The 23,585-nt window shown below is 34.4% G+C and overlaps 1 long non-coding RNA gene across 1 annotated transcript; it reads right to left on the reverse strand.

The window, feature by feature from the left end:
- Positions 1-1,896: 1,896 nt before the first annotated feature.
- On the reverse strand, positions 1,897-16,052 carry LOC149167918 (uncharacterized). The gene is made up of 3 exons (XR_016260585.1): positions 15,971-16,052; positions 2,152-2,229; positions 1,897-2,057 (listed from the first exon to the last, which is right to left on the reverse strand). It is a non-coding gene; the product is annotated as an uncharacterized LOC149167918 (long non-coding RNA).
- Positions 16,053-23,585: the final 7,533 nt, after the last annotated feature.

A 23,585-nucleotide genomic window follows, 5' to 3' on the forward strand; every position in this document is an offset into this window, starting at 1 on the left:
CCTAAAGGTGGAAAAACTGGGCACAAGTTATATCCAAGTGAGGAAGGTGGTGATTACTCAATCCAAAGCTGATGACATCCAAACCAAAACTATCCAAGGGGCATACTTAGGGCATAAATCTAGCATTTGCACATATATGCAAGCCTAACCACTACATGAAATGTTCAGAATAGAAAGCCATCTTGGGGCTAAGATCCTCAAGGGGTGCAATCTAAGTAACCTAGATATACTACTTGTAGATGTCCCTTTAATTACCTATTTTAAAACATGTCTAGACAATAGGAGGGTAACATATAGCATATGAAGAGTACCTACAAGGGTAAAGATGACTAGCATATATGGGCACTTGGTAAAGTGAATTGGAGGCCTCGGAAAACCCAACCAAGGAGACAAGCATAATCAAACTTCTTGAAAGAATAAAGAGCTAGGTAGGGGTGTTGATACCCACCAAGAACAAGATCATCAAGAGTTTGGACTATATTAAGGAAAGAGACAAATCTAAATATGCCTTGACATGTAAAGGATGGGCCCTACACTCTATTTAGATGATGCACTAAGGCAATGCTAGTTTGCAACTAAGCAAAACCAGCTCAAAGAAAGATAGGTCCCCAAACCTTAGAACCATAAAAAGGAATAGATTTGATGATTGTGTCTTTCCAACACCATTATCTGACTAGTGATCACCGATGGTAGACATATGCAAATGTTTTTTATTAAGTCCATTTTACTAAAAAAATGATAGACATATATTGGTTGATTATTGAATCTAGGGTTTTACCATTTGGGTTCCTCCTAATTTAGAACCCTAGTGAGTTGAGATGAATTTGAAAGACAAGGTATTGATTATTTGAGTATGTTGATCTGTTAACTCTAGCCTAGGGTTGAATTAGAAGGATATGGGCTTTTTACCCTATGATTGATTTCCTCTGTTATAAAGCAATCGAAACCTTAACCCATGCATGATGATGTGAATGAAGTTGTCTTACAAGATTGCAGGATGAAGTTGAGAAAGTGGATGCATGAATTCCATGAATTAAGAAGGACTCCAAGAACTATAATAACTGACAAATAATTGACAATTGATTAGAAAATAACTGACAACAAAGGAGGGTCAAAATTGAAATGAAAAAGGTAGGGTGCACGCCTAACAAGGAATGGATACTCAAGAGGAGCAATTCGTCCACTTACTTTCCAACCATGTTACATTTTTGTACAACAACTTTCTGGAATAAGAATACCTGCAATGTACATAAAATGTGTTAAAGATACATAAAGAATAAGAAAAATAATAAAACAAATTAAGAAACATTTTTATGACTAACAAAAAGTAGACAAGACCAAGATGCATGCATACCTGAATGAGCTCCTCTTGGTTTCAAGACTAATTTATTGGAGTAGTCTAATCTTGTATAAAAATTCCTCAGTTTGACGGAGCAACAATGAAGTCAACATTGACTTGGTTGTACATATTTTGGAACGAGGGAGGTTTGTTCCAAGACTATCCAAATCCTAAATTATTCTCTACTGAAAAAGGCCAACCTCGTGAAAGTGGAAGTTATTATGGCTTCTCCCCCTCCCCCCTACATCACTCTTTATTCCCCACTACCCAATCTATCTACTATAAAAAAAGTTGATAGGAACACATTAAGGTTCATGCATAAACACCAGCCAAACAAAAAAATGATAAAGAAACATATTTGCTGACATTCATCCCCTGGCAACTTTTAATCAAGTATATTTCATATTTTTCTAACATAAGTACAAAAAAGTATGCAAGAACTCATTCAAAAATATTTATACATCAATATGTATTTTTTTACATCAAAAATATTTTACAACAATAAGTCTTATACTATACATTATAACATTATACATCATCAATTCTCTTTTGCCTCTTCTTATTACGACCCATATAACTCAAAAATTTTCATCCATTTCTGTATTTTCATGTTTTCGACAAGGCTATTCTGATGACGATTGCACTTGGCTCCTTTAACACATTGCAACCCTAGTCGTGAAGTTCTCATGGAGTCGAGGATGTTGTGGGGGAGCATCACCTACAAAAAATATTAAATTTATATGGTCAGTTATTGAATATCATTGAAGTAGTTTTTTAATAATAAAAAATACATTTGCAATGTAATTATTTACCTTTTTCACTAATCGACATTGTTGCAATGATAGTCGCATGCTCCTATTCTGGTTGGGGATCACCCTGTACGACATCCTCTGCCATTCAAACCATAAAATTTATAAGTAGACAATCATAAATGAATAAGTAAAAAAAGAAGTACATACTTTATAAGTATGGAATTATTAAGTATATTATTAATATACAACCCTATTACAATTGTGGGCCTCATCTTGAGATTGCACCCCACTGTCATGGGGTTCCTTGGGAGAACCAAAATGTTCTATTTGGTACACAGTATTAGAGGACTAATGCTCAGTAGTCATGGGATCATCTACATTTGTATTGCTCCCCTGCTAATTAAAGAAAAAAATGTGTTAAATTTATATCAAACATGATTTTATTTTATAATTAATGATAGGTTAATGTGGATTGATTTTTATTTACCTTCTCCTTCAAACTGGATCTTGGGGTTTGCCGCATGCTTTTCTGGTGTTCGAATATGCCTTTGAATCCGAACTTGAAACCAATATTGAAGTCTTCTTTCATGGCTTTATTTTCGAATATATCATCCTACATTACTTAAGAGTATTGGTTTTTGTTATTCACTAGATAAATTACCAAAATGTTGGAAGGATATAACATATAATATTGTTAAGAATTTTTTAGTACTTACAATTCGTGCTTGTAGCATTAAATATCTGCCTTGTCCTAGTTTTTGTTTCCCATGCTTCTCAAGCCTTGCCATAGTTTCCTTCAAAGTGTCGGGCAACCTATGAAAAGTTTCAAGTATGTTATATAGTAAAATTTTATTCAAAACTAAAGAAAATTAAACGTATTAAATTCAACATGTAATTTATACCTTGCTTGACCAGGTGGTGTTTTCCCTTCTTTTCTCATTACCTTCTCCTCTGCGTCTTTGATTAGTCCCTTCCATTCCATATCAGGAATCATGGGAGGGCACTCATACCTAGGGTTCTCTACCAATTTTCTCCTGTAATGGTGTCATAGCTATTTTAATTGTTTTATGGTTGCAATAGTGATCTTGGCTTTATTGAAGGTATCTACCCCAAGTAGATCTTCAAGGTAGTCCTAGTCTCTTTTTTAAGGTTGGAATTTTGGAAATTCCACCTTTTGCTTATGCTAGGCCCAAAATTTTCCAATGCTTTGCCATCCATTCTTGTTTAAAACAAGTTGTTACCTACATGCAAAAAGATATGATCATTAGTTTGAAAATAATAATATAGATGACTTATGTTTTAGATAGAAAACATGAAACAATTCAAAAATAAAAAATACCATGAAATATTGGTGGTCTTATTGGGATTCCTTCCTCATTCACAAAAAATGTGCAATCAATCTTCCTTGTGTTCTTAACACGTGATGCTCCAAGAAATGGACCCATAATGTCATCAACACTAGGGTCATCTCTGTCACCATCTAATGCAGAGCCCAACTGTGTGTTTGCCTCGGGAGTCATGTGCTCATTGGTCACAACCAATGGTGTGGACCTAGTGTTAGTACTAGGAGCATGGCCACTCAACGATGGAGTAGTGAATAGCTTCCTCGTAGATATATGCTAGTGATGTTCAGGCACTCATGCCATGTCTCATTTATTCCACTAGTACGAACACCAAATTGAGGATCAACTCACTACTGCAGTGGGAAAAGTTCCTCCAAATAACCCTACATAAGAAATAAAATACTTTTTTGATTAAATAGTGTAAAAGTTAAAAAAACAAACTTTTAGAATTAAACTTATGACATAAAAAAGAAGAGAAAAAAACTCACTTTAAAATATGGTTATTACCTCATATGACTGAAGATTGTTTTCAATTTATTGATCCTAGCCTTGGTCACAAGATTTCCATCCCTATTGCGAATCAACTCCATAATCAATTTGTTCATTTTCACCACATACTTTATTATTGTCACCACAATTTTTGAAGATGACCATAAGCCTCCCTCATTAAGAACATCATCATCATGGTGCTCAAACGAAATATATCAAAAAAAGAAAAGTTATTATTTCGATTATATAAAAAAATAATCACAATTTCACATTAAATGTAAAGTGAAATTGTATTTTGTTTACTTCTGACAATGCAGGTGCTTTTCCACACATATCAACCTGACACATAATAATATAATTAGAGCAGTGAAATATTTTTAAAAAATGTTAAATAATAGGTATTAACATAAACATTTAATTGAGGATCATACAAACACATACAAGCATGATGAATACAACATCTATACGTAAAAGGAATCCACTACATCAATGAAATCAACCTATTATCTAAATATAGTTTATGTAAGAATTGAAGCATCCTTGGTGTTAGTGTCAGTCTTTCCAGCCTTCCTACAGTGATCAAATGTGCTCTTACAAAGTGATTTTGAAGTGTCAAGGTCAAATTTTGTCATTTCAGTGAGTCTTCAAGCAAAATTTGGTCACTAGGCATTAGGTCTAGGGTTTGCCCAAATGTCAGTCCATGTCATCATTCAGCTGAGTGTATCATCATTCAGAGGGTTGTCATCGTCATGTCAGTATCTAATGGGTCATTTTACATCTTGTTCATGCTTCAGTTGTGCCTAGGCAAGCTCATTTCCCTCTCCTAGGGTTTTGAAAGCCAATTTCTCTTGGACGGTCAAATCACCGGCAAAACTTGTTTCCTGATGTTCATACACCTTCCCCTATCCTTAAAGTACCTTATCAAACACTTCCCATCCCTTAGATCCGCCAAATTCCTCATTTTTGCACAAACCCTAGTTTCTAGCTACAACCTGGCAATTTTCTAGGTTTGGCCTGTGTTTTGTCCTTTTCGACCCCTTCCCCTCACTCAATCTCTGAGATTCCACTTTCCCCTGCTTCCTAACATCCCTCCCCACTCCCAAAAATTTCCCCAAGAATTTAGAAGCCCTCTATCCCCTTCATTTCGCTCCATTTCGACAAAATCCCTTGTTTCACACATCGGGACAAGTTTCACTCAAAAGCTGTTTCTGAGCAATCAAAGATGAATTTTGCAAAATTGAGAGAGGTTTTTGTCCACAACATGCCAAGGAAGAAAAACCTCTTTCACTTTTTACACAGGTGTCATGGTTTGATAGAAATGTCAAAAATACCGGCGAGAACGAAGGTGCTCCAAGGACGGATGGCCAAAGCACAAAAACGAAGGAAAACGCCCAATCCACTCCAAATTTTGGCCAAAGCCTCTTTGACTGAGCATGGTACTTGATTGGGGACTCCCAGCCCAAATTTCAAGAAATTTGGAGAAAATTTTGTCATTTGTGAATTTTTTGTGCAATTTACAGGTTTTGGCCATTGGAGTGGTCTCACCCCGCGCGCGACCACTCGTGGGGACAGCTCAGAACGGGGAAAACTCTACATTTTTGGAATTTTCATGCAAAAATACACTTGCCTATGGATGGACTTCAAATTTTATGGAAATTTGGACTTCCAAAAGCTCAAAATACATGCAATTTTTGACTTTCTGCCCCTATTTTGAGTTGCAGAAAGCTGCCTTGGGAGAAATGATTTTTGAGGGGTCAAATCAACTCCAAATTCAGAAATTCCGGTGGGGTTGGAAAGTAGACTCATAGACCTTTCCAACAAGCTATTTTTCACTTGATTTGGAAACCAAGAAGGCCCTCAAACACAGCTGCCAATGTGCGCGACCACTCCAAGGGAGGGGCGCGACCACTCAGGGAAATTTCACCATTTTGACCATTTCGGCCTGCAAAACTCAGTTTTTACTATGGTTGACTCTTAATGCTTGTAAATGATGGATTTTTGGATAATTTTCATGGCATATGGATACATTTACTCTCCTTTAACACTTCTAGAAGTTTCCTTGATGTAAATAGTGAATATTAAATGCATGGATGGGTTACCTAAGTTTTAGAGGCAAGTTGTTTTGACTGCCTATTATCTAGTGCTCAGTTTAGAATTAGTTGAAACAGTTCCTAGGAAGCTGAGCTCGACCCCTAGAGGTGGGGAAAGGAGTTAGATCATCTATAGTATGCCTTCTCTTGCTCATTTTCATGGTTGGACTCTTGAGGGAGAAGCTCTATTGTATATTTTACTTGTATCTCTGCAATTTGACGAAAAGGAAGGCCAGGGTTTTGCAGACATCATTGTGGATTCTTGTGGATTATTGTGTTGATGGTGTGTTTCCTACTTGTCATTGTAAGTGTGTTTATGTGTTCCATCTCTTATTCTATTGCTGCTAATTAAACAAAAGAAGTGATAAAGTTTGAATTCATGCATGCCATGCTCAGCTTTCAATTTTGTTTAATATTTATGTTTTCCACTGTCTAAAGAGGATTCAAAGTCATTGTTTGCCCTCTTTAGCTCCCTCTCTTTCTTCCTTGATCATCCATCTCAGCTTAAGGCATCAGCACAAACTCCTTCCTTGCCCCAAAGACCCACCTGCAAAAACTGAGCTCAATCCCCACACCCTGAATTGCACTCCCTCCAATTGCCACCAAAAACCCCAAAAACTTTAAATCAACCCTCCTTATCAGTTTACTAGCCTAATATCAGTGTTCCTAATTGGGTCAGCTCATCCTATTGAAAAATTTGCCGAGATAGACCGGAGAGAGCCTTCTCATACCCCGTAGGGCTAGCTACGAGGTGAAATGGTTTGATGTTGCCTTGAAGGTTTACCTTCCTCAGCCTAGGGTGAAATCTCAAGCGCTAACACTTGGTACCTAACAAATTGAAGAATCTCTTAATAAGGTAAAGTTTGAGCAAAGTACCTATACTTTTCCTTTCCGTCTCTTTAAAATTTGCAATACATGATGAAGTGATATTGGGCTATGCATAACTTGTAGGTTCTTTATTTCATTTGTTCTATTTTTTTACCATTTTATTCTTTAGGATTTGTGAGCTAACAAAACTGAGCATATGTCTTCACTAAAACCCCAGTCATTATTGTTCTCATGGCATTCTATTTTGTTTGGTGTTTTATTCTTCCATTTAAGTACTCAAGTCTTAATCAATAGATCCTAAGTTGCCATGTATCAAAGCATTTATAAGTTCTTCCATTGACTTGGTTGTTCATCTCTTGGAATGAGGGAGGTTTATTCATGTTTGATTTTTGTTTTACATTATATAATAATTACAAAGCCCAACTAATGTATGGAGTGTTGTAGCCAAATTTTCATTTTCTTTTATTCTTCATGAAGAAAAATAAATAAATAAAAACAAACAAACAAACAAACTTAATATAGGAACCTATTTTGAAAATTATTCGTAAAGGTTCATATTTACAACCTTTTGTATAGATATATGCAAAAGCCTAACCTTTCAGGTTAAGTTATTGAATCTAAGAAATATGGATCGAGGGCTTTAGTTTTTAGAGGTACCACAGCTTTACAAAAATGGTTCCGCGTGTAATAAATATTATAGAAATGGTGTGCGATTTTGGAGTGAATCCACGTACATTCAAATAGTGCCACTATCATAACAGAGTTCCGTCAACATAACATGTTTCGAGAATAAAGTGAGGATGACCCTCGAAAGACATATTAGTGAAACTGTTGATCGAGAGATCAACAATGGAGATTCATTATGAGGGGTCCACAACATTTCCCACAAACCACAAACATTATAGAACTTTTAAGGTCTAAAATGGGCCTACTAAGAAAAATGTACAACTGAAATAAACTTTATAAGAACCAATAGGATTCAAGATGATGATGTCAACCATGGGGGATGATTCACCATTTTTGGGGTAAAAAGTAAAAAGATTAAAAGACAATAAAATAATAAAACTATTTTTTCAGCTTGTATTTTCAACTTATCTCCCTAAGGTTTTACTCAAATTTCGAGCGGGAGTACTCGTTGATGCAAGATTTAATTTCTCATCCAAGGAGTGCCCATATTGCATACTTTCGATGGACCCTGCTACACGAAAAATGAGAAATACATGAAAACATGTAATTGCAATCATGTTTTTCATGTATTTCTCATTTTTCATGTAGCAGGGTCTATTGAAAGTATGCACCATGGGTACTCCTTGGATAAAGAATCAAATTATGCATCCAATGAGTGTTTCCGCTCAAAATTTGAGTAAACCCATAGCGAGATAAGTTGAAAATATGAGTTGAAAAAGTAGTTTATTCTTTTTTCCCTCTAAATTTTGATGATGTAATCTAATCTTATTATATTATTTCCACTACTATTTTATAATTTCCTTAGGAGGCCCATTTTAGACCTCAGAATTCCCTTAATGGTGGACCCCTCGGAAGTGGTAAACATATTTAAAAAACCACCGATGACGAAGGTTGTACGTGACAAGCGAGCCAATGCACACTTATCATTCCATCTCACCATCCATACCTCATCACCTTCCACGTCACCTTTCCATACTTGCACGCATTTCAACATCATTTTTCCTGCTCAATATAATAAGGTTTAAAAGGGGTCTTATGCTTGTCCTTTTCATTTTGTTCACTCTATCCTCCACAATCTCCCATAGACCATTGACTGACTCATATTCAAAGTACTCCACATCAATGTTCCATGTCACCATCGTGCCAACCAGGTAGTCCATTAGCCTATTACTTATTCTAGTTTTACCTAAAAATGATTAAAATGAATAATTTCCAGAAGCCTACCCAAAAACCAGTTAATAGTAATTCTCCTTCTCACTTTCCACTAATGGATATAGAAGTCAAAGTGCATGATTCTTTCTATCCTCTTGACTTTGTAGAAACTCATTTTGATATCTATGGTCATTTTCAAAATGTAGAGGATCCCTTTCGCATTATACAGTCAAGGGTTATACTACATTATCGCCCCCAGTGTTTATCACTTTCCAAAACGTTTGTCTTGGCTAGCATCCTCCTTTGTACCTCAGAGGAATTTCATCCTTTCTTCATTGGGATAAACTATCCTTGAATTCACACCTAAGTTGATTCACGAAGTTTTCAATTTGCCTATGGTAGAAAATTATATGAAATTCATTGAAGCTTCATTGCACCTCACTTACCATCAACTCCCAAAGGAAAATAGAGAAAATATATTCAAACTAATTCTGCCCACTAATGCTTAAATTCCTCCATCAATTGAAACTTACCCTATTTCTCTATTTTTTGAAGATGCACAGTCTATTTTAGCCATAATTTTATCTTTGTTGGTTGAAGATGATATAGGGATTGTAAACGAAGCGGCCTTAGGGTTTATAAATATTATACTTCAACTAGACAATTTTCTAGACATTCTTTCCTACATGGCCGAGTTAATCAGCTTCCAATTTAAAATTTTTTAGTTATATGGCTATTTAAGGCATCCTTCAATTTTGGCCCACTTGTTTTTATATGTACATGTTGATAAATTCAACTACCTTGGGGTGAGCACAATGGATTCCAAGGGTCAAAGAATATTTGTGGTGGAGTGGAAAAATGTTGTTAGGAGGAAACTAAATAATGAGGGGTTTTATTAATTTTTATCTACATTCATGGCTACTGCCTATACTAGCTTAAATAATGTTCAACCACCAAAAATTTTGCCTCAAAATAAAGAGCTATTGCAACTTAGTAAAGATACTAAAGTAGGAGATTGGTATTTTTTTGAGAAGTATACAAAAATAAGGATTTATGGAGCTAAAGTACCCCCATATCGCTTACCAACTTTCTTATTAATGACACTATTTTCTCTTGAATTTACAAGAAATATCCTTCATGCAGATCAGACTCATTTTGTTCCAGCACATAAAGGATACATATTCAAGTTGGAAATAGTTGTAGGCCCTTTCATTGTAAGTACTAGGCAAGCCTTTCAACTGGTTGAGCAAATGATGAAAGAATTTAATTTTGATGTTGGTGAGAAGTGGCAATATGATCCATATTATGTAATATCTAATAGAAGAATTGATATTGATGTTGCACCTTATATCCATGAAAGCTATCCATAACTTGAAAATATGGCAAATAAGGATCCCTGACTAATCAATCTAGCACAACAAGAAATAAATATTGAGACACCTACAATGAAGGAGAAAATTTTTAAAAGGTATCTTGGTAAGTAAATAGATGTTGCATTAGATAAATTTTGAGGTCCAAAATGGGTCTCAAAACAAAAATGTACAACCAAAATCAACTTTATAAGAACTAATAAGATTTAAGATGATGATGTCAATCATGGGGGATGATTCACTATTTTGGAGTGAAAATGTAAAAAGATTAAAAAAAAACCTACTTTTTCAACTTATCTCCCTACTATTTCACCCAAATTTTGAGTGAGAACATTTGATGGGTGTGGAATTTAATTTTTCATCCAGGGAGTACCCATTTTGCATACTTTCAATGGACCTTGCTACACGAAAACAGAAAAATACATGAAAAAACATGATTGCAATAATGTTTTTCATGTATTTCTCATTTTTCGTGTAGCAAGGTCTATCAAAAGTATGCAACATGGGTACTACTTGTTTGAAAAATTAAATTCCACATCCAACGGGTTCTCTCGCTCGAAATTTGAGTAAAACCGTAGGGAGATAAGTTGCAAATACAAGTTGAAAAAGTAGTTTTTTCTTTTTTCCCTCAAAAATTTGATGAAGTAATCTACTCTTATTTTATTATTTCCACTATTATTTTAGAATATTCCTTGGGAGGCCCATTTTAGGCCTCAAAATTTCTCTAATGAAATGAAGGATGTGCGGCCTCAAAAGAAAACAAAAATACAAGTAGGAGACGAAGAAGAAGTACAAACAAAATTAATAGAAGAGTCTTCTAATCAACCAAGTTTTAAGGTTCATTTGGGGAACCCAAAATATACCATATCTTCTATTTCAACAAAATTAGCAATACCTACAACTGAAGATAATTCTTTTTTATTGGAAATAACGTTGAAGGATTATCAGAGAATTGAAGAAAAGAACCAAAAATTAAAGAATTACATGACAACTCAATTAGCAATGAAAGCATCCTCTTCTTATCAAACAAGATTACTCTCAGCTATGGATTTTGAAGGAAACTAGTTGAGGCTTTCACTCTTGCATCCTATTTTTCAGTCTATTCCTTCTAGATATGAATTTAAAACTATAGATTTATCCTTGAATGTGGCTGATATTCCATTACATGACAAAATAAATCTACATACGCAAGTTGGAGAGATGCTATATAGTGATTTGAGAAAGAGTTCCTTAACAGTCAGTAAGGAAAAAAAACTTCTTGAAAAAGACTTAGCTAAGATCAAATAAGGAAAGCCAATTCTAGAGCCTTGCATTTATAGAATGGATAATTCAAGAAGTTGATTATTAAGTTGGGAGTCGATCCAAAAGATAAGGAGGCCATCAAAACCCTAATGGAGTACAAAGTTTGAAATGCAATCTCTAAGGAAAAAATTGAAAATGCCCAAGACAAAGCATGCTCAGATAGTCAAGCTAGCTCATGTAGAAAAAGAGAAGGAACAACTAATGACAAAATCACTGGAAATAAACCAAGAAGTTTTGATTCTTCAATAAAAAGTAAAATAACTGGAAGAATCTATTACGAAACATGGTTGTACTGTTGTTATTTCAACTGAATCAAAAGACCTTGCAGAAAAATTGATGAGTGATGACTGAGCTAAAAATTTCAGAAGGTAAATTTCAAAAGACCCAAGATGATTTGTATCTAAGCAAAGCACAGTTGAAAGAGAAGGAAATATTGTTAAATATAGCTAATGAAAACAATACCAAGTGGGCAAACAAATATAAATTACAAGATGAAGTTAAAGAGTTAAAGGCCAAGTCGAAAGGTAATATGTCTCTAATAGAAGCTAGACAGGTCATTTGGGACAACATTATCTATGAAGCTCGTGCTATATGGGAATGCATCTACGTCATTGCATAGAAAAATATTTTAATCAAAGGGTATAACATGACCATTTCTACATGTAAAGAACAAATCCAGAAGGAGGTGCCAAAATCCAGAAAGATGATCAAGTTTCTAAATGAAAAATCTGTAACAAAGTTTAGAGCATTCGACATATCAAACCAAATTGCATTAATATTAGAGATTAATAAGGTTACTGAAAATAATATATTTCGTGTCCAAGCATAAAAAGAAAAACGATTGAAAGATTGGTCACCCTATTTGATTCTAAATTTGATCCAAGAACCATAATGGGCTTACCTAATTGTTGGGATCAACAAGGCAACTTACTTTCAAGGGAACTGTATGAAAAATAACCAATAGTAGCCAAAAGAAAGGTGGACAATACTCATGAGAACACTGCAGTGTTAAAAGAAAGGACTATAGTAAGAGGGATTTTCAACTCTTGTGGCAAATAAAGACATTATTTGTCACCAAGCCTAATTTCACCAAATTGAAAAATTTGAAAGTTGTTTATTAGAAGATGATTGTGTGCCCTCTCCCAGACCAAGTGATTTGGAAGAAATGTGACCAGTTATTTACTCCTCTTCAAGTTCGAGTTTGCGGAACCAGAAGCCCCTTCTCAAACTCAAGGTTCCACTACTCATGGTACCTCTCGATAATGAGAGACTTTATTTTGTAAATTTTGGAAGAATTTTATTTTGAAAATAGTTAAGCTAGTTAGGAAGTTGTGATAGTTATTCCATAATTGTTTTGATGTAATCCTTTAAAATACTTTAGAACCATTGAGGGTGGTTTTGAATTTTGGAAAGCTCAAAGACTTTTCTACAGATATTTTTGTAATGTGTAATTTATTTTGGAAGTTGAATAAAGTTTATCAAGTTAATTCCAAAATATTTGTTGTTCATTGTATGTGTGTTCCTCTGTGATATGTTCAATTCTATTCTCTCTTTCCAGAGTATGTGTGTGAATACAATTGGTTTCTTACTTTTAAAATAGATTCATCAATGAATTTCTTCAAAAATTGCAGAAGATACTTGTGATTATTAAAAAAAAACTTAATAAAGTGCTCCATTGCTTCATCACTATATGTTTTCTTTCATTCCATATAGTTATTTTCTTCTAGGGTTTATTATATTGGATTCTGTAACAACCGAGTATATAAAATAATTTCCTTTGATATCTTCCTACTATTATGTAAATTCAAAATAAAATGTGATCACTAATAAAATGTCATCTTGAGGGTTTTCCAAACTTCCAAGGTTGAAGTCTCATTACACTTAAACGGTTTTCCTCTCGGCATATTTTAACAAAAGATTTATCATATTTGAGAACATGTCCTATGCAGTGGTTCCCCTTCATCTAGGAATTGACTCTAGGGAGACAACATGGAGAAGGGTTACAATATCGATTGTGCATACACCCTAATAAGGAGGATCTGGTCTAGAACCTCACTTGTATATTCATGCTTACAGTCATTAGCAAATTTGGAAAATATATGGATAATTATTTATAGACAGACTAGGATGCATAACTCGAAAAGATGTCAAAAATATACAATGTTACATAAAGCGGTCATTGTACGATAGATTTTAACTAGACATAGTTATTATATGTAAATCTCAAAACAAAAAACTCATTCATCTGTATCATATACCATTTCACGTCCAATACAACTAATTTGAAGGAATCAAAGTCACACTCAAGTATGTCATCCAAATACCCATAGTATCAATTTTCAGAGACTTGTGGACATGTGTCACTTTTAGAGGAAACATTAGTGACCTAGAAGACTACAATTATCCCACAATGAAAAGTTTTCCTCTTTTCATCCAACTTTTTGGTGTGAAACTTACGAATTTTGTACCACATAACATTTTGGTGTTTCAACTGCAATATGCCAAACACATTAAAAAGGCATTTTCAATTAATAAACATATTCATATATATAAATTGGAAAGTATTTGAAAAAACACACTTGCATTCACATTAATAATATATTTATAAAATAAATTAATAAAATTTTGTAGGCTAGTGAAAATGCATGCTTGCATGTTTATCTTTCAAACCATTTTCTAAATCAATTTCTCTCTGCATAAGATTGACACCATGGGCACGCCGAGCTTCTTTAACCAATGTGGACACCTCTTGCTCTGATAACATATCATGAGATTGTTCACATCTTTCAATCCATGGCTTCATCCAATCAAAGATTGTTTGCAATGTATAAATGTAATGCATCCCACTCTCGACTAGTTATATCAGAAATCATAATTCACCAATAAATATTAGTTACAATGACTAATATTAATAATTGATGAAAGAACAAAAAGTAAATAAGTATGCTATATACACATAAAAATGAATATATATATATATATATATATATATATATATATATATAAAAGGTAAAATATGAGGTACCTTACTGCTAAGTTTAGCTTTTGGAAGCTTTAACTATTTATGGACTAGTTGTGGACCTAGAGCTTCTATTTGTGAATCCGAATGTTTTTTAATCGTTCTATTCAATGATTCTAAATGTTATGATACGATAAATAAATCAAATAAAAAAGATCCTATGAGAAAAATAACTGAATTTTCAAGTCTCTTGGGTCATTTACATTGTATAACCACCCATTTTCCATCTATTAGATAAGTAATAATATACAATGCTCTAGAACAATTGTGTTGATGATCTTTTATTTTTGCAACATCTAGGGTTAGAGGAGTTGAGTAAAAAAATTCCTTGATAAAGGGAAAGAACAATCTAGAATTTCTAAACCTAGAATTCTCAGTGGATTGCTTTTATGTGATCTATATAAAAGTAATTTATATATATATATATATATGTGTCCGCATGGGGTAGCTCAAGTGGCAATGGCCGTGGAAATGAAGTCTCACCAAACCGGAGATCTTGGGTTCGATTCTTGTGCTACCCTCCCTGGAAATGGGTGAATAACGGACATGTAAAAACTCGAAAATGAGAAGGTCCCACCTAAGCTTACAATATATATATATATATATACCTTTCACTTTCGTCATTCTACCTTTTCCCAACATGTGCTCCCCTTCATATTTTGTGATGGAGTTCACATCCCAAAGGTAATCCACACACATATCTTATGCTAATATAGGAAGATATTGAGTAATTTTCAGATCTCTTGGGTCATTTACATTGTATAACCAACCATTTTTTAAATCTATTAGACAAGTAATAATATACAACACGTTAAAACGCTCGTGTTGATGATCTTTAACTTCTGCAACATCTAGGGTTAGAGGAAATGAGTAAAAAAAATTCCTTGATAAAGGGAAAGAACAATCTAGAATTTCTAAAACTAGAATTCTCAGTAGATTGCTTTTATGTGATCTATGTAAAAGAAATATATATATATATATATATATATATATATATATATATATATATATATATATATATATATATATATATATATATATATATATATACACCTTTCACTTTCGTCGTTCTACCTTTCCCCAACAAGTTCTCCCCTTCATATTTTGTGATGGAGTTCACATCCCAAATGCAATCCACATACATATTTTTTGCTAATATAGGAATATACTGAATAATGTACACCATGGATTCATATTCCATATATCCCCCCACCATGGAACCCTCAGGACGTGCTCTTTGTCTAACCAAATCCTTCAATGATTTCAAGTGACTCTCCACCATCCACATTGACCTTGTGTGTACAAGTCCACATAATTCAATCTCCTCAAATTGGTGTATGAGGTAGTGTTATTGTGCATTGAGAAATTCTGGAGGTAGATACTTTTTCATTTCACGCATTAGCCTAGGAATTTCTCTCTTTCAATGCTTTAATCGTCTTTATGTATTTCCTGCAATGGCAACCATCTATAGATGATGCAAGAAAATAAGTACAATATGTTTCAACAAAACATAATATATTACATTACAAGTAAAACAAATGTCATTAAGTTAATCAACAACTAATTGAAAAATCACTTGGCATATAAATCACTACTTACCTCATGTATTTGCCAAGATCATATATAACTTGTTTGATGTTGTTGCCAAAGTTGTCTGGGAGAAATAGAGGTAGAACATACTGTAACAATAAAAACAAATCATTATTTTTTTAATCCAAAGTAGACAAAAAAACCATAAATATGTATGTATACCAATATAGAAATATATACCAAAATAATTACCTTAGTGACAGTATACCAATCGTGTGTTTTTACACCACCAAACTCACATTTCTTTGTTAAGATATAATTTATGTTTGAAGAAAATCAAGTGGGAAATTTAATTCTTCGGATGACCTCTTTTATATCATCACTTTGTTTCTCTTTTAATAACCATGGAAGGTTGTTTCAATCTCCATCACTATTTGATCATATCCCACTCTTCATTGCATGCATGATTGACTTCCACAATGTCATTACAAAATTTCTAGATTTTTTCTTTATTCCTCCTATCATCTATGATTCGCCATAAAGTTTTTGTCACATTCTTCTTGGTATGCATTGTATCAAACAAATGAGAAATTTTTAGGTGCTTATAGTATGGAAACCTCATGAATTGAGTGGGATAACTTTTCATTCCTCGTGGAAGACCATGTCCTTTATGTTGACGGTTTTTTTTATATTCTAATTTCCATAGTTGAGGTGTCATTCTTTGTGGTTTTAATCCAATCTCTTCTTTCCCATTAAAAATATGCTTTTCAGTAGCACAATACCTATGGTTCTTAGAGAGGAAGTGTTTATACTCATCAAATACCTCCTTTCCTAAACTTGTTGAATGATGAGATTTCATCTTAGGACCACAAATTGGACATGCAAATTTACCCTTAGTTTGAAGGCCTACAAGAGATGGATTAATAATGTCAATTATAAATGAAAGGATTATTTAAAATACATGCATGATATGATCTAATTGAAATAATTATATACTATTAAAGTGAAATGGAATGTTACATACCACAAAAATGTGTTAGTCCTGGGGCATCATGAATTGTCCATACAAGTATGCCATGGAATTGAAATTGCCTTTGCCTTATTGGTTTACATATGTCATACATAGTGATGTCGACCCATAACTTCATTAACTCGTCGATAAGAGGCTCAATATATACATTCATATCTTTAACTTGGTACTTACCTAATTGTTTGAAATTACACATAATTACTATTATGATATATACATATAAGTAAATAAATAAATATAACATAATATACAACAAACAAGACAAATGAAAATGTTAAAATATTCAAAATATTAATGCAAACAAATACTTAGAACAATCAATGGCAACATAATGTTCTCCCTCTTTATTGACATCCAAGGAGGAAGGTTATTGTTGATAACAAAAATTGGCCACACCTTGATCCCCATCTAATGTTTTTTGACATTCTTCCTACAACCACAAAACAATTATAAAAAACAAAATCTATTTTTCACTTGTAGAGAAGACCTATAACCTTTCACAATTATTGTAGTTATAACAAAGATGTCACGACATTTCTTTCATATGGGGTATTTATAAATTTATTTATCATTGCAATTGCGACGTTAGATGATTAGTCAAAGCCAAATATGACAAGTCAAATAAATGGTCACATTAAGCTCGGGGTCAAATAAATGGTCACATTAACCATGTGCCTTCGCAATTGCGACAACTTATGCCTATCATCGCAATTCTAGCACAAACATCTTTTGTCTAACTTGTGACGAACTGTTTTTTTCATTTTCATTGCGATGCATGAGAAATAGTGCATCACACTTATGACACACAACAAATATGTTGTCGTAATTGTGATGAATACGGGCACAAAAACTAAAAAAATGACATTTTTTCTTGATCTTTGCGAATATGGGCCATACCATCGGACTATGTCATCACAATTTAGTCTTATATGTAGTAGTGTCCCTTGCCCTAGGAACCTTTAAAACTACTAGGAAAGCCTCCCTTTCGGAAGTTCAATTTGCCTTGATGTAACCCATAATGATCAATTTGCAACTCAAACCTTTGTCCCGTGAGGTAATGCCTCCACATTTTGAGTGCATGAATTATAGCTGCTAACTCCAAATCATGGGCAACATAATTCCTCTCATGCTCTTTTAATTTTCTGGACTCTTAGAAAATTGCATGCCCATTTTGCATGAGGACTCCACCCAATCCTCCCCTACATGTGTCTGTGCATTCCAAGAAATCCTCATTTGGGTCTACAATTTTTAATACTGGAGCCCAGGTCAACAAAGCCTTTAAATATTGAAAGAATTATTCACACTTAGATGACCATTTGAATTATACACCCTTTCTATGCAATGAAGTGATAATATAGGATATACTGGAAAACCCTTAAACAAATTTCTTGTAATAACCATATAGGCTCATAAAAGACCTCATCTATATTACATTCTTAGGTGTTGTCCATTCTCTTATGGCCTTAATTTTCTCCGGGTCCATAGTTATTTTGTCTTCTAAGATAATGTCACCCAAGTAATGTATCTACCCCTAGTAAAATAAGATTTTACTTAGATGAACATATAGTGGATGCTCCTTGAGTACGTATAGAACCAACCTCAGATGCTACTCATGCTCTTCCTCTCATTATATCATTCAGAAAAAACAACAACAAACTTGTCTAAATATTCTCAGAAAACACCATTCATCAAGCACATAAAAACTCTTAGTGCATTGGATAATCCAAAAGGCACCACTACGAACTCATAATGTCCATAACGAGTTCGAAATGTTGTTTTGTTGATATCCTCCCCTATCCACAGTTGCTGATTTCTTGAACTTCAGTCAATTTTAGAAAATATTTTAGCTCCCAAAACTTGATCAAATAAGTCATCTATCCTTGGCAATGGGTAATTTTTTTTTAATGGTAAATTTATTTAACTGTCAAAAATCAACACACAACCCCAATGTACAACCTTTATTTTTAACAAAAAGAACTGGAGCACCCCATGGTGATACTCTGGGGTGTATGTATCCCTTCTTTAACAACTCCTCTAGCCACATTTGCAATTCTTTAAGTTCTGAAATACTCATTCTATAGGGTGCTTTATATATCAGAGCAACTCCTGGTACTAAATAAATGGAGAAATATATATCCCTCCTTGAAGGTAATTTGGAATCTCAACAAATACATCTACAGATTCTCATAATAGTGGGTAATTTTCTAAATTTGCTTCTTGATCCATATTTGCTTCTTCCAAGTGAGCTACAAGGATTTGACATCTTTCTCTAAAATTATTCTTCAGTTGCATAGCTGAAATCTCCCTAATGGATATCGGGTTTGGTATTCCCTAGACTTCTCTTTATTGTCCCTCATCATTAAGACAAAATATTTATTGTAGCAGCCTAGAATTACATGGTGCTTTTCCATCCAGTCCATGCCAATTAGGAATATTAAAAACCCAAGGAAATTATATTCAATTATGCCATTGCATTCAACCCATTCATGTTGATAGGACATTCCTTCACCAACTTTGTAATTTTCTTCTTTTCATTTGTAGCCGGCTGCACTGACCATGCTTTGTGATGCTTTGCTTTTTTTAAATTAAATTTCTCAACCAATTTTAGATCAATGTAAGCATGACTAGCTCCTCATTAAATTAAAATAGAAATAGGTTGGTTGTTAAGCTTGCCTTCAATTCCAACCATAATATGTGCATGGTGCTCAACCTGCTTGTTATATAGAGCTGCATAAATCTTGGGCATGCCCTTGCACATATCTTCCACTGTATACGTTGCCTGTAAGTTATGCACAACCCTCAAAATTTCCAATTTCGTGAGGACAATCCCTATATCTATGGTCTCCTTCACAACCCCAACATTTGATGGGCTAGAACTGAGGTTTCTTGTTTGAAAAATCATCCCCTTTTGGCTCATTAAGGGCTAGTGTTGTTTGATGATTTTCCTAGGAATTCTTCTTGAAAGGTGATGGTTTAAACCATTTCTTCCTCTGCTCCATGAAATTCTTTTTCTTTCTACCCAAATTCCTTTGAAGGACATTGTTCTTACTCTATTCGTACAATTGATATTCCTTTCTCATGCCCACCTCTAGGGTTTTGGGCTCATCAAATTTAAGCTTGTCACCATAAAATGACGGTAACCCACTGATAGATCTCTAAATTTTAACCTTTTCATCTTTAGTAAAGCTAACATATCTCAAAAACTCAGTAAAATTTCAAGCACACTCGTCCATGGTTATGTTCCCCAATTGGATCTCAAAGAATTCTTGCATTTTTTTCTCATAGTAGCATTCTCACCAACATTTCCTTTGGTATTATTCCTTGAATTTCCTCCATGTAATTTTCCTTTCATCCAAGTGCTTCACTGCCTTGAGCTGCTCCCACCATAAATTAGCCTTTCTCTTCAAGTGGTAAATGACAATTTTGGCTTCCAAATTTGAGGAATAATTGTACAGCTATAGGTCTTTCCTCATTTCCTGCAGCCAAGCCTTAGATTCTTCTCCTTTCTTATGTTCCCCATTAAATGTGGTGGGTTTCATTTTTCTAAGCTCCCCTTGTAAATTATCTTGGTCTAATCTTCTCTTTGAATTTTTGATTGGTGATATACATGGTTGTTGCCTAATTATGAGGTAGTGTGAGCCCTCTTACTTGACCTCCTTGTTGAGTAACCATGATGTTGGACGGAACTCTTGGAATGCCTTGAACTTCCAACACCACTTTTCTTGATTCCAACATCGTACTCATGTTTGTTCCCATACTCATTTTGCTAGTCCTATCCTCTCTGAAATTTGTTCAAACTTTGCAAAATTTGGTTGTTGATTTGTTGTTGCTCCTTAACTAGCCTCTCATCATCAACCTTGAAACTAAGTACTTCCATTTTTATGCTTCTCATGGACTCTTTTAGATCCATTTCCTCTGGTCTGTCCAATCCATGTCCATTTGACTGTATCTTAGCATTTTTTATGTTGATATTCACATCCCTGACCTCTTCTTCTTCACTATAAGGTCCTTGAGCATCTTTTGCACTTATAGTCCCCATCATGTAATTTTCATGTTCACCACATGTAGTTTTCCGTGTAAAATTTTGGCCAGATTTTCACCCAATCTCAAAATTTTGGGTTTGCCAAGGTGTGCTCCTCGTCAATATATTTCTATTGACTATCTATTTGCATAATTTTGATGTTTGGGCTAAAATTTATGCCCTCCGGAATTTTTAGCTTGTTAAGGCATTTTTGTCCTCTGAAAACTCATGTAGATTTCTCATGGAATTTTAGCAGAATCTTGTCCTCAACTTAAATTTATGGGTTAGCAGCGATGTTAAGCTCTAAATAGTTTTCTTTTGACTTCTCAATTGCCCAATTCCTACTTTTGGACTAGAATTTAGAGCCCTATGAAGTTTGGTCTGTTTTTTGAACGTCCCTCTATAACTTGAAATTCAATTCCTATGTTGCCTATTAGTTATGTAATTGTTTTCCTTCCTAGATTCATTTCAATTTATTTATTTATTTGTTGATAACTAATTGTAGTCGTATCTTAGAATTAAGATTATTTCTCTCTGCCTTCATTCACCTGTAACTCTCTGTACCAACTCAGTTCACTCATTGCACATTGGATGTGAACTAGCCTATCAGGCTCTTCCTTAACACCTTTCACGCATGTGTTCTTTACACATTGGCTGCACTTAAGCCCTTGGCACTCATATGGGCCCTTCCATATAGCGGAGTTGAATGGTCATACCCACAAGCTAGGGTCCACCTCATTCTTTTCTTCAACTCTACAACTCTCAGCAAAGACCCACATACACTTTATATAAATATATATATTCATTTTGTAATGGGGCTAGGCCCCACTATAACGTGGGCCCCTCCATCCAACGATGGCGGAGGTCCTCTAGTAATCGACAATCCAAATTGAATGCATATCCCCCCCTTGTTGACATTGTTCAGGGGAGGGTGTCTTCTTTTCATGTTCCACACAAGGTTTCATGTGTCCCATCTAATGGTGGACAATGGTCATGGCGATCCAATGACAAGTGGGGGGGGGGGGGGGGGGTATCACTGTGACATAAGAGAGAAAGGGGGGGGGAGATCCACACTCCACATTTTGCCCTTCCCGACATGGTTCCCTTTTCTCCCCCACCTTGGCATTATTTTCCCCACCTCCATGTCTTGTGGCCCCACCCATTGTTCTGAGCATATATCTTTCACGTGGCCGAGCCCCTAGACATGTCAACCGCCACATAATCATTTTACACAGGGCCACAAGTCTGGCTCGTAGTTTAATATGCGACACTTTCATGTTATAAAGAATGTAGAAGGAGGTCGAAATTCGACCCATTAGGGGAATTTTGAGGTCTAAAATGTGCCTCCTAAGAAAAATGTACAACCAAAATAAACTTTATAAGAACTAATAGGATTCAAGATGATGATGTCAACCATGGGGGATGATTCACCATTTTTGGAGTAAAAAAATAAAAAGATTAAGAAATATTATAATAATAAAACTATTTTTTCAACTTATCTCCATAAGCTTTTACTCAAATTTCAAGTAGAAGTACTCATTGGATGGAAAATTTAATTCGTCATCCAAATACCCATGTTGCATACTTTCGATTGCAATCACGCTTTTCATGTATTTCTCATTTTTCGTGTAGTAGGGTCCATTGAAAGTATGCAACATGGGTACTCCTTGGATGAGGAATTAAATTATGTATCCAACGAGTGTTTCTGCTCAAAATTTGAGTAAACCCATAGGGAGATAAGTTGAAAATACGAGTAGAAAAACAGTTTTTTTGTTTTTTGTCCCTCTAAAACTTGATGATGTAATCAAATCTTATTTTATTATTTCCACTATTATTTTATAATTTCCTTAGGAAGCCCATTTTAGACCTCAAAATTCACTTAATGCTAGCAGAGCATATCGGGCTGAGACTATTGGGCATCATTTTGACTTGATAAGAAGACAATTTGACTAGGTTTGACCAGGTTCTCTTGCTTACCTGCTTGAATTTATTTTGACTGGAAAAGATTAGTTGTATCTATTGTTGAATTGAATAATTTCTCTAAGGAAAAAGGTTGTTGGGCTTTTCCCCCAAGTGCTTTTCCTAGGGTAAAATTCTTATGTCTCTTGTTTGGTTGTTTCTTTATGATCCTACTAACATTTTTGTTTTTATTGTTGAGATATTCTATTTAATTGTTTTATGACGAAAACAAGAAAATTAACATAAGAAATCATAAGAAATAATTATCATATTAGAAGACCTTTGAAAAATCAATATGAAGTTTGTGGTGTGTTCTTCAGTGAAAAGATTGTTTCCTTGGGAGTTGAGGTCCTAGCTCGGGGGCGATCTGTGGTTGAGATTTATGAACCATGCGGTTTATGGCTAGGTGGAACATGGAAGGCTTGAATCTGGTTGGTTTTCCCTTTAAATAAGTGTTCATGGTGTAAATTTACTGTATTTATGTGTTGTGTTATATTTATATGTTGTTTTGCTTAAAAACCCTAATCGAGGTTGGGTATTAATGTGTGTTAATTTTGTTGTGCATAATTTGTTTAACGTATGTAATTGACTGATTAAATGTGTGTTTAATGGAAAATTTAATATGTGTGCTAGTTATTGCATGTATTGAGCATGTGGAATCACATTGCATAATT

Source organism: Pinus tabuliformis, chromosome 5_1, assembly GCF_031772625.1.
Source record: "Pinus tabuliformis cultivar Carrire ecotype Pingquan chromosome 5_1, CPIR1, whole genome shotgun sequence".
NCBI lineage: Eukaryota > Viridiplantae > Streptophyta > Pinopsida > Pinales > Pinaceae > Pinus > Pinus tabuliformis.